Source organism: Dermacentor andersoni, chromosome 10 (assembly GCF_023375885.2).
Source record: "Dermacentor andersoni chromosome 10, qqDerAnde1_hic_scaffold, whole genome shotgun sequence".
Taxonomy (NCBI): domain Eukaryota; kingdom Metazoa; phylum Arthropoda; class Arachnida; order Ixodida; family Ixodidae; genus Dermacentor; species Dermacentor andersoni.
The window spans coordinates 8,391,900-8,405,363 of NC_092823.1; the positions used below are offsets into that span (position 1 = coordinate 8,391,900).

The 13,464-nt window shown below is 45.0% G+C and overlaps 1 long non-coding RNA gene across 1 annotated transcript; it reads left to right on the forward strand.

Moving 5' to 3' along the window:
- The first annotated feature begins 1,908 nt into the window (after positions 1-1,908).
- On the forward strand, positions 1,909-11,214 carry LOC126519737 (uncharacterized). Its single transcript, XR_011890715.1, has 3 exons — positions 1,909-2,356; positions 6,011-6,110; positions 10,946-11,214. It is a non-coding gene; the product is annotated as an uncharacterized lncRNA (long non-coding RNA).
- The last annotated feature ends 2,250 nt before the right edge of the window (positions 11,215-13,464 follow it).

Genomic DNA, 13,464 nt, shown 5'->3' on the forward strand with positions numbered 1-13,464 from the left:
GGATTCCTTTTAGTAGAACTTTCACACGTCGGATACAAGCCAGAAGAGATTGCGGCGGCTCTGGCTGCCTGTCGGGTCCACCATATAGAAGTTGTTGCTGGTGAAGCGGGTTCGTATTGGACAGTACGGCCTCCCACTGTTCGGATGTGTGGTTGAGTATGAGGAGAGTATCGGTGCGTTGGGGCATGTCCAGGCAGTACAGTGACGCGCAAGCATCGCAGTGGGGCCGGTTATAGGGACCGAGGGTGGGGCATATCGCTCACACTGAAACAAACACCTCTCCGTCACATGGGCGCCGACAGAGATGTGGCTAATGAAAGAGGAAAAGCGGGACGAACACTTGGACGATAAATAAAGCATGTGCGAAAGAGGCACACAGAGAGGAGATGGCCGTATGGCAAGAGCAAAAGCTATGACAAAAGCAAACCGATAAACTAGACGCGCAGCGTCTGCGTTTCAGGACCACAAGCGATTGCAGTGCGTGACACGTAGTAACTCGGGCTCTGTTATCTCACTGCCTGGTGTAAATAACACCGAAACAAAGAATGTCATCTTGTCTACACACACGTGTCAACACACACGCATGCACCAACGTAGTCTGTTTCTCACTCAGGGGAAAACTCGGAACACATTGTATAGCGATGCGGCGAGCGCTGGAGTCGGTAAAGACCGAAGCGGCCGGCGGCTGCAGCTCGCGCGGCCGCAGAGTGTAGACCATATACAGGAGGGGCGGAGTCGTGTTCTGCGTCGTCTGCCACGGCGGCGCGCGCTGGCCGCATTGTTTTAGCATTGTTGGGAAGCGTGCTACTGTCAGGGGCGGGGCACCGATTTCATCGTTACTGCGGGAACTGAGCTGACATTCTTTACTGAACGTTGTGCGACGCCAAACTCTGAGCCTTCATTGGCGATAATGGAGTTCCACAAACTTATTTTGGCGGCATGCTTCGTTTGTTCTTTCAAAAGGCCGGGGTACCGAGTGCGTGCGCGTACATTTCTTCAGTACGTGTGCTATGTAATATGCAGCGACAAGACGCACCAAGATATGCGCGCAACGTGCTGTCTTTGACTCGAAAGGAAAACGAGGCACTCAATAATGATAACTTTTGGGGGTCATACACGATGAAAGAAACGGATACGAATAAAGGAATCTTTTAAAGGTTGCGACAATGAGCTGGAAGTGATTTTTCTCGACAATCATTCCCTAAACCAGACAGGCCCTGCTCGCCGGCGGAGAGTTAGACGCGTCATGTTCCGAACTTGACTTAGTATCTCGTCATGTCCCCAGCGGCCGCGATGACAGCGCTCTTCCTGGAAGGCAGTGAAGTGTACAGTGACTTGGACAGCGATGTGTTCATTCGCAGCACGTCTCACGCGCTGACGATGGTGGCCCAAAACCTATCCCACGGGCAAATAATAGAGAGGGTGGTGAGTCAGCGATGTTTTCAATACTCCCTAGACATTTTAAATGATGTTGACGCCCGGGGATTGGGGTGGCCACTTCAGGAGAGCGACGGCACGCTCCTTGAGCGTTTCTTGCAACACACGAGCAATGTAAATCCGCGGCCTACCGTGTTGGAATATATAGTCGCCTTCCGGGAACGGGCTGTCAGTAACGTATGGAATCACTACATCGTCTATGACTGCCCTGCACCTTTCAGCGATGAACTTACCTTCGAGGCATATTAATGGACGTTGCGCAACGCTTAGTAAAGAATACCGGCTCATTTCACGCAGTAACGATGACATCAGCGCACCACCCTGACAGTAGCACATTTGCAGACAAAGCGGCCAGCGCGCGTCGCCGTAGCAGACGACGCCGTTCAAGACCCGCCCCTCGAGCACTTGCGCCTGCGCGAGCTGCTGCCGCAACCTCACTCAAGCGCTCGCCGCATCTCCGATGGAATGCGCTCCTAACCCTCTCGCTCGCACGCATTACATCATACGCGGTCATTCGAAACCGAAACTCGAAAGTGCCTTGGGGCGTGCTATAAGCCAATGGCGGTAATAGCCGCAGCCAAAGTATTGTTGCATTCACGTGGCTGCCATTTACTGCGCGCTGGCGTGTTGTGTGTCGTGGTGCGTGTGGCATGAGACCCGTAATGTTGTGCTACAGGTGATTCTTTCTGCGAATCATTGCCTCACCAGACCACGCATACGCCGGACACGTACTGAGTGTTGACCAGATACTACGTGCTGTTCCGTGTCGCAACTACGTCCAATAATTATTTCGGCGAGGCAGATGGAAATACCTACTGTTTGATCACACGCTATTTCGCGCGCCCTGCGTTCCGGCGAAATCCGCAGCAAGTCAACAACGCAAGGTGTGGAAGCATTGCAACGAAAACGTCCGGGAAAGGTATGCGTATGTGATAGCAGCATTGTCGAAGTAGCAAGCCTAGGCGCGCTTAAAAAAAAAGTGCACATGCATTCAGCTTGCAACAAAAGGTTCTCTTGTATCTCAGCGGCGACGCGTTTTTGAAGCCGCATGCTAGGTTTCACTTCACTTCACTTTACTTCCAGACGTAGCTGTAACGATTGCTAGTCCTTTGTCGTGTTACGTGGGCTTGTGTCGCTTGGGGCCACGTAACATCAGGTTTGCCGCTTCACAGTGCGCCATTGGTGCTCTGCAGGCGACAAGCGCTATAGTGCTCTCGCCCGTCGCCTCCGGCTGCGCGTATGAAAAAAAAAAAAGACCATCCATCCTCGGAAACGTGCAATCGGATTGGAGACTGTAACAACAGCTCCATAAACAAATGTACTAAACGTACAAATGACTGGACCCATTTTTAGCATAAGTGAATTTCACTCATTTGTACGGTCAGTTCTGATGTAATTACCTTTCATTGTTAATGTACTGTTCATCTAAACATTCATAACATTTTTTTGCCACTAGAAGGCAGCATAACTTCGAACATTAATAGAGAGTTTTAGAATAGGGGCCCCAAACGTTTTGGGGCCCCAAAGAAATAGCGTCGAAGCCACTGCGCATGCGCACGACGCAAACTGCGTTTGGGTTTTGCGTTGGGAACGCTATTTCACCGATTTAGCGGGAGCCCAAATAGCGTCCCCAAAAGCTTTGCGTCGGCAAACATGGCGGCACCCATCGAAGCGACGGCTCTAACCTAGCACAAAACTGGGTTCGATTCGCGGTAACGCGTGAAGTTCGCAAGCTAGGAGAAGTGACTGCGGTTATCGCTTTCTCCCAACTAGCGTGTGTTATGAAGATTGACTCATTAGACGCCGCTGATTTTGAATTCGATTGTGGATTTTATGGCTCGTAGGCCTAACACGGCTAAGCTTGGCTGGTGAAGGCTAGTAAAGTTGGTTTGCTCAAAACTAAGCGCAACTAATTATTTGCTGCTTACAGAATAACCTCTATATTGTAATTAAAGGCAAATACACGCAAGACAAAATTATTATTCCTATCATAAGATGGTATATTTTATTTGATTATTTCTAATAGCTTTTCTTTGACGCCGTATAGTGGCGCTGTCAGCGCAAGACGCTATCCGCAAACGTAAAACCCTATATTAAAACTCTTCACTCCTACGTGCCCCAACGCTAACACCCGCAAAGCTGTTTGGGGCCCCAAACTATTGCGGCCCCTATTCTGAAACTCTCTATTAAATGACTATCTTGTTCCGCCCCTCATTCCCTAGGATTCGCTGCGTCTGGTTCGTTTTCATGTTCATCTTCCGCCTCGCACAACTCCACTTCCTCCATGGTGTAACCGTCTATGGCGTAACCGTTACCGAACGTCCCCCCTCATTTTTTTTTCGGTGTTGCGATAGCACATATATGAAGAATTCTGGCGGATTTCCACCGTCGGCATCGCCGCGCGATGTTCCGTGTAGAGTGCAAGTGCGATAACATCGTGGCCGCAAGCCGCATCCACCGGGGACTGCGTATGCGCGGCCGCGCAGGTCCTATCTTGATGCCGGTCTACGATAGGCTACGCTCAGCGAGGGCTCGTGTGCGCTGTGTTCTCGCTGTTCGCGTTGAACCGACGGGCAATACGAGGGTCGCTACTACCGCTCTTCCTCAAGCCATACTTCGGACACCGCGGACATTCAGTGAATGTGTTCCGGAGCGCGCGTGACACCGTGTCTGTTAATCTGCTTAGTAAGCGCATGCTCACAAGTTTATACAGCCGATAAAACTGCTGCCTAACTGTACTTCGTTTGGCTGTCCAATTTGTAGCTGCGACAATTTTGTTCCACATTACCCCACGAGGTCACGGTCCGACCCGACATGGCTACTTAGTGGCTGTGGTGTTGGGCTGCTAAACACGAAGTCGCCGGATCGAATTCCGGCCACGACGGCCGCCTTTCGAGTGGGGCGAAATGCGATAAGATCCGCGTATTTAGATTTCAGTGCACGTTGAGGAATCCCTGGTGGTTCAAATTATTCCCAAGTCCCTCACTACGGCGCGCCGCATAATCATTTCGTGGGTTTGGCACGTAAAAAGCCATAATATTTTTTTTACTTCACGCTCCGCCAGCATCTTGCGATGGATTACAGTACACTGCCTTGGGCTTTTTTAACGTTAGGTGATTCTGCTTGGGAGTAAATTGTACACAACACACACGAACATTTTTTTTATTTACATACCTACTTCGCCCATTGGGCATTACAGTAGGGAGGACAGATAATCAATATAAAATACAAGATTGCACACTCTTAAAAGGTTAAACACTTCAGACCATGGGTACCATACTAATCATACATGTGTTGCATTCTGAGGGAGTGCATGAGACAGCACAAAGAACAAAGCAGCATCTAAGAGTCTGCTCTCACAATCACCACTCTTCACAAACAGGTGCTCATCGCTACTGTGCAGTGATAGAATAAATAGCTGTTTCACTAGGGCTCTGTCGTACGTTCCGCATAAGGTAATACTCAATTCGTTGTTTGCAACAGCTCGGCATAGCAGAGGATGAGCTCAATATGATGTGAGGTCTTGTGCACAAGTTAATAATTCATTTGCACTTCATCCTCTGAGCATGCTCAAAACTGTTAGTTTTCATCGTTGCACTCCATTGATAGTACTGAATGTCACGGGGTTCTCTAGACAGTACAGATATGATGTGCGTACTTGGAGGTAACTCTAGCGATGATAACTGTTATGTGTGGGAGTAACGCTGGTCACTACCCTTATGACTAAGTTCAATCGAGCACTGTGGGCATGACGATCTTACTGTGTCACAAAGTAATTGCAGACTCGTAATGCTGGCTGACTCAGTCAGAACAGTGCCGCATAGTACTGATCTTCTACATCACATATTCCCGATATATGTAATGTAGCACATAGCTGCAACCATGAACCATTACCAAGCAAACACCACGCATCAAGATTCCTGCATCAGCGCATTTCGACAGGCATTTTACGTTAAACGGCACCTTTACCAAATATCGTACTGCTTGTTGATCAGCACATGCACATGTAATGGAAGATTTCAAGTAATGAATTGAACGAACATGAGGGGCATGACAGCTACTGCAATCATGTAGGGAAGCAATATGACACTGATAGAAAACTACATATTGTTGTGCTACAGGTGTTGTACTCACGTTTATGCACTGCGCTTCAACATGTATGCCAGTTCATATGGATTGTTGAATACTCCTATCAGTTTGTGAACATGGAAGAGCCCGAGTGCCTTCTTTCATATGTGGTGACATGCACAAAGATGGAGTATGGCTTGGTACTTTTAATAATAGGCACCCTTTTGGCCTGATTGATAAAGAGAAAGATACTGTAAAACAAGTGCATTATTCGCACTCATTTTCTTTGAAGAAGGTGCCACTATGTTATGTCTTTTTCTAGTTAATGTTGGTGCTGCAGTGCTAACGCAGGCACTGTTTACTTGTTTAAATGTATGTCCACCTATGAGCAATGCCAATATGTGATTTTAAAATGCCAAATTAAACTTTATTATACTCTTTTTCTCTGTGCATTTGGCCTACAAGTAGCGCCATTTGACACAAATGCTGTATCGTTTGCTTGCAGCACCACGTACCTTCACACGTTCTCTGGAGACCTCCTTCCAGGACCTTACATGTATGCGCGCCAAGCTTGGGGAGACTTCAGTAAGGCAGGTATATAAGCAGTGAGTGACTTCTATTTAATTTTTAATTCCATTTTGTGCAGCTATTTGTAGAATCAGTACAGTGCAGTTGAAGTAATGTTGCAGGATTTCGCATAGCTTTTAATCTCTGCTATCAGAAATGATTACAAACCTATCTGCTTACTCTGTGTAACCTGTGTATTTTCTCAAGGTGTTGGGAATGTGTAGACACTGCAAAAGTTATTGCACTTGCTTAACTGCACCCATTCATCCACATCTACCTACGTTTCACACGTCAGTAGGGATATAAGCAACTGTGGATTAACAAGGTTGTGTGAATTGCAGTGAAATCCCCAGTGAGTGCGAGACTGACTGTGCGCATACTCCCTGTCAGCCTCATACTTTTATTGGCCGGTAATAGCAGCCCAATCTTATTTGTAAACTGCTGAATTCAGCTTCGCATTTCACAGTCAGTTTTCTGTTTGGGTGACTCTTGTTGTGGCAGTTGTATGCATTATTTGGCTTCTAATTTGTTGCTTGGACTTGAATTCCGTCGTGGTCCGTATGCGAAGAAAACGCAAAGTAAACACGGACAAAGGAGGAACACAGGACGTGTGTGGTATTGTGTTCTTCCCTTGTCCGTGTTTGCAGTTTTTCACCCATGAATTTGTACCAACTAGCTCACATTCATAGCCTTTAGGGTGTTCGTGATGATAGACACAATTATGCATTTTAATGCAGCGGCATTAATAGTGTAGTTATTGTGAAAAAGCAACAACATACAATGTCTCCTGGAAAAACTTTTCATCAAGTGATTTATGGAAGGACTGTGCTCCTGTACCTTACTAGCCTTACATATGAAAACTATTTGACATTACGACAGATGCATGACATTTGTTCTTATTACAGCAGATCCTCTTACAGGAATTTCACACACATAGACATATATATATATATATATATATATATATATATATATATATATATATATATATATATATATATATAGTGATATATATGGGTACCATCGCAGACTGTTGCTGCACATCATTGCTTCATTGCCTACCAGGTAACAATGTCCACGTCATCCAGACGGAGTAACACATTTCATTAAAGCACACTGATGGTTTCAATAAAAGACACACCTCGTCCATTATCACACCTCAGTTATCCCCTCTAAACATACATTGTAAAACCAACTGCACCACCGTGGCATGCAAGAAGTGCAAAGAGCAAGTAATGGCAAGATGCATGATTGAAGATAAGTGTGAGTGAAAGGCAGTGTGCCTATGAGCACATTGTAAACTCCAGTGTTTGTGGCAGTGTATGTGGTTGCAAGCTAGTGGAAATTATTGCTACCATAATTATGGGCGAATGGAAATAACTGCGTTTTTAAACTTGTGTCAGTAAGTATGGACGGATATTGGTATCACAAGTGGGTTCATGCTGCTCAGAGCATCAGAGCGGACGAGTATGAGCTTTCAGTAAGTTCTCCCAAGTGTCATTTGCACCAAGGAAGAACAGACCTGGGAGTGAGCTGATGAATATGTGAATAAAACGTCGCAGCGTGAGTGCGAGTTTATGATGCGTTTGCTTATATGTGGAGATAACTTTATGGAGCTGATAGTGCCTCAGCATGTTTGTTTGCTTCCACGTTTTCTTGTGTCGCTCAAGGCAAATCATGTGACCTGTCACACCTGGCAAGTTTTTATTCTTTCTGAAGGGTCACCTGATGCACACTATCACATGCTTGGCGCTAAACTATCTCCACTTTCTTTCCAAGATGCTGTGGCCATTTCAAGAACTTCCTCCACATATTCTTTTTTTGGCTGACGGATTCCAACAATGAGCACAATTTCTATGTGTTCAGGTCGTAAGGCTGTTCATGAAAGTTTGCGCTGTAATGTAGCAGCTGCAATTAGTGCACTGGCAAAAAATTTTTGCACAACACTTTCTTAAAAATTTAAGTTGATGAGCTAACACACATGCCTTAGAATTTTCTGTCACTCTACACAAATCGACGTCGTTGAAATAACAGAAAGAGGAACCATATACAGCTGCTTACAGAGTGCCTAACAAAAAAGCGTGTGTCACGTTTCTTGTACATTTTTTGGAGATATTTAATCTCCAATTCTTAAAGCTTGTTGGCCACATTGTTTACTTCCCCAACCAAGCCTTCTTCTCATCACTCTGCTAACATTGCGAGATTACCAGAGACTGAGACCTTAGAAATGTGCCATTTCATGTAAGTGATGTCGTTATCATACCTTACTAACTTATGAGCAACTGAGTGGGCTAATTGCTGGCTGTTCATCCATGCAACCTGCTTCAAGCCATTTTATTGTGAAAACGATCTGAATTTCACAATAAAGGGGAAGTCAGTGGGTTGAGTCCCGAAGAAAATCATACTTTATCCTCAAATGCACAGCGTTAGAGATTATTATTTGAGCCTGTATTGGGGGTGGGGGAAGCAGCCTAAAGGACAGTCTTTGATTCTTATATATGCTTCAAATGGCAGCTTTAGCCCCTCTTATGGGCCCCTATAACCATAATTTTGAAGTATTTAACTTTTCTTGAGGTTACCCGGCTGTCATAGACATTCACATGCCAACTTGTTACTACATACTTGCAAATGTTCTACTACGTCTGTGGTTTCCCATTGGCAGGAATTGTTTGTTCCAGCTGCAGGGTAAAAGGCCATCTCTGCAATCTCCAGTCACCCCTGTCGTGCGCGAGCTGACTACATCATCACTACCGCATCTGAGCTTGACACTCAAGCTTTACAGCACTTCCCCTTTCATTTTGTATGTATTTCATTACAGTTACATACCACTGCTATTTGTATAGCACACTACATGATCTGCTTATGTGATCTTCCACTTATTATTTATTATGGCAGCTACACAGGTTTGACGTATCCTCCAAATGCCCTTTGTAAAATGTATTGAACATTGCCTTCATTACCTAGTTCGACCTACAGATCAGATTGAGCATGTACACGACAGAGCAGTTACGAGGAACAGTATCAGTTCTGTCAATATGACTTTCAAATGCAGGAAGTCACACTTGTCAGGACCCTGCATTGGACAAAACATAATTTACAATTTTAAATCCTTCCAAATACCTTGCTATCCTGGTCATCAGAGGAAGTAGGTGTCGAGAGATGAAATGTGCCATAATGCCAAATAAATACAACGTTGCATAGCGTATGTTTACGCTCTATGCAACGAAAGCACAATTCATAGTCATTTCTCTCTTTCGTTAGCTCAAAAGAAACAATAGCAGTGCAGTCTAGCTATATGACAAGGGAGTTTCATTTTCTTGAGGTAATAGTCATGTTGGCCATTGAAGGCATAGCAGGGCACTATCAAGGAACATCTAAGATACAAGAGGTCTAGGAAAGAGTAGTGCATTGATTGGATTTATGGGAGAAAAATTATGCAGACATCTCACACTGTGGGAATAGATGTACGAGAAGCTTTCATGAGCCTGCAAAGGTAAATGGTGTATTGAATCAAAACACTCTCTGAAGATTTATGTGATGAAAAATCCCTCCGTCACCAATGTGGACATTGCAGAGCATGCACAATTTTTATCACTGAGTGAACTGCGACGTGAATTGCAACACACCGTGTGTTTAGCTTTTAGACCCACACTAAACTGACATGTGATAGCGAATTTCAGCGGAAATTGAATCCCGTATCGTCTCTATCCATCGTGAGCTGAAAGAATCATGCACTCACTCTTTGTCATCATAGCTATTTGACATGACTACAATGCCGAACGTCACTGAGCGCTGGCTTACATGACGAAACATTGCAAGGATGTTTTCCTTTGCCTCTTTCGGGAATGCATTCCTGGCGTAATGGTTAAAGCAGCAAGCTTGGTGCTGGAAATACTGTGTTAAAACCAACCTTTAATTTAGCAACACCTTTACTTAGTGTGCACTTTCACTTGGTGTCATAGCGCGCCTGTACCGTGTGCTAGCAGCTAATTGAGACAGTTATAACGTTCAAGAGGTTAGGAAAACTGCTTTAGGAGCTCATCTAGTACAGTGACTTGACGTAAAGAAATCAACATGGCTAAGTAAGGAAAACACTCATATTGCTATTAGAAACACATGCTACCTATCAGCACACTGTCACCAATGCCACTAACCATCAAGAAATGGGACCTTGTTTTTGCAGCAGTGCCCAAAATCGACTAACGAGCTTGTCTGAGTTGCTGTAACATGTTAGGCCACTGCCTCTGCTTTTCATGCATCCGACCACCTCAAGGAAGGTGTATGCGTAATACATACACTGTTATGTCATGTCGAACGGTCACGTAATGAAAGTGGTAAGCTCTGGTTACTATGTATAAACTTTCACAATATTCCATGCAGCATGTTCCACATATGGTGCACTCTTTCCTAGTGGCCATAGGACAATGGCACTGGCCGTTTCAAATGACAGAATGGCATTTTAGAATTAGCGCATTGTAGTATTTTTTAATCTGCACTCAACTTTTGCTATTGTTTCAAATCCAAGTTGAAAGGGTACGCTTGATTACGTGGGCATGTACATTTTGTATCTTCGGGTTTTGCATTTCGCTCTAGCCACTTGGCGCGGGTGCCAAACGTGGACAGTGTACACATCTTTTATGCTTCCGAGGTGGAATGCTGGTTGATCTTTCATGAACAGCTTTCAGAATCTGTCATGGCCAATTGATAGGGCGCTGTCATGGTAAACATGCAAGATGCTTGGCCGCACGGTCTCTGGCACATAATGCTTCTCGCCCTGTGGTCAAATTGACTTTTTTGACTATATTACTTTTTTGGCAGCAGCAGTGAAGCGCATTGCATGCAGCCTGCTGAATCCTTTTCTCTTCTGTCACAGGCTATACCCCTGTCACAGAATTGGAGGCTGCGAACGGCAAGCTTCGAAGGTGCCGTAAACTTCGTTGCCCTGTGCTTTTCCTGGACCTGGCGGTCTGACCTTTTGAATCCGCGTCGCATTGCTGCCGGCCACATCACCTCAAAGATTCTATGCAAGCGCTGTTGTTACCACATGCAGGCCACGGCCACAGCTGGGGCAGTGCCCTTCACTTTAGCGCAGCGGCGGAGCGCATCGCATGCAGCCCGCTGAATCTTTGTTTTATCTACCGTCGCAGGTTGGTTGCTATTCTTTGGTATTATTCACACTGTTCATAGACACTCCGCCGTTTGCTGTTTGCTGCCAGTGTGATGGGTTACTGATGATGTAACATGACATGCACGGTTGAAAGTGTTCTAGGTCGAGGCAATAATCCTGTCATCTTTTGTGTTCTTGTTATCATGGAGCAGTGTAACTTATGGCAATGTGTGCTGAGTGATGATGATCTTGCAGTGACCTGTACAGTGTGAATTTTTATTTCACGTAGGAGCATGGTCTCACGTCACTGAGCAACAGTTTAAGGTAAAAAAGTTTGCAAACAAGCACTGGAAGCGTGAAAGGTGTAGGACAGAAAACGGCATGAACACAGTTGCAAGAACATACAACAGTGAAGTGGTCACTAGGCTTGTAGATATGCAAGCTAAACATGCTGCTCGAATTGCTGACTAAGGTTAACGGCAGTGAAGAAGCCATCTAGCTACTCTCAGCTCGCTTTGATGTCATACAGCAGTGCCAGGACCGCCAAGATAGAGAACTTAAAGATCTTAGGGGCAAAGTGGAGAATATGGAGAAATGCAGCGCCACAAAAGAGCTAGAACACCTTCAGGCTGACATCGAGGCTCTTGAGTGGCCTAGTACAAGCCTCAACGTCGCAATCCACGGTATTGCTGAAATGAAGGGGGAAGATTTTCTCGAGAAGGTGAATGACTTGGCGAGAGAGCTAGAGCCAAAAGTGATAACTAGAGAAGACGTAGTAGCACTCCACAGATTGCCATCAAAGCCTGGATAGACACCAGGGATTATCATGTGCTGTGCTCGCAGTGAACTTACGAATGCTTTCATGGCTAAAAGAATGGCTCTAAGCGGCCCCAACGATAAGCGGTACATCTGTGAAAATGTGACATCTCGGTCTAGGAAAGTGCTTACATCCGCCAAGGAATGTGCGAAGGGATCAGGCTATCAGTTCGTATGGCACACAGGTGGTAAGATTATCGTGCGTAGGGCACCAGGTGAAATTGCTGCGGTGATTAAACATGAAGATGACTTGAAGGCTCTACATTTGTAGGCGTGCTGTTCGTTTGGTTGCTTTCTAAAACTCCGTTTCCTCATGCACAGTTTTACCAAAAGAAAAATGCTTCGCTCCTGGAGGCCTCGGTGGAAAACAACTGAGCTGTGTACATATGAATGGTCAGTCGGTCAGTCGCTGAATAATGAAATTCCGGAATTGGAAGCTAGCTACTCTCAGAAGATCGCTTTGATGTCATACAGCAGCGCCAGGACCACCAAGAAAGAGAGAAACATCTTAGGCGCAAAGTGGAGAATATTGATACAAACAGACACTGTGATGTTATGTTTAGTGAAACATAGTATAATGAAGATACTGAGGTGTTTAAATTGCCTAACAAAAACACATTTTACTTGAACAGGACATCAAGACGTGGCAGAGGTCTCTCATTATCTATAGATGACTGTGAAAACTGATTTGTTACCTGATTTCTGTTGTATTACCAATGACTACGAAATGCTTTGTGTTGAAAGCAAGTGCTTGCTTCTTGCCACATGTTATCGTGCCCCTGATGAAGACTATTGCACGTTTTTCACTTGAGAAATTTTTTATTTTTAAAAGTTAGAATAGGCAGAGAGTTATGATTGACGGTGACTTTAAGACTGACATGAAAGGTGCTACTCGCAAAACAATAGACTTTGAAAGACTAATTGCATCTTCTGGGTACGCGAGTGTTATAAAGTGTGAAACAAGATCAACCTCCACATCAGCTGCACTGCTTGACCTTTTCATCACAAACTATGACCCGACCAATGTCTCAAATGCCGTTCTAAGCTGCTGTATAGGTGACCATATGCCAATATGGATGTCTGTTAACGCTCCCAAAAGCACAAAGAAAACGAAGAAAATGTGTGTAACCTTGCAAAGCATCAGGGAAGCTCTGTGGCAGTATTTCAGATGGAGATACGAGGGACCTGCTGCGATAAAGTTTTTCTAGAAAACTCGGCAGAAAAGGCTGACGATATCTTCATTAGTAACTTCGTGGCAGTACAGAGGAAACACTTCGTCACGAAAGAGCGAAAAATCAGTACAAAGATTCGAAAGCCCTGGGTAAACGAAGAGCTTTAGAGCTTTTAAGGAAAATTAGAAAACAAGTTAGGTTGTAGGTGAACTTTTTAGAAACTCGGAAACCTTTATGTTACAGTGTTTAAGACCTTCAGAAATAAATTAACAAAAGAATTATGAACGGCAAGAGACT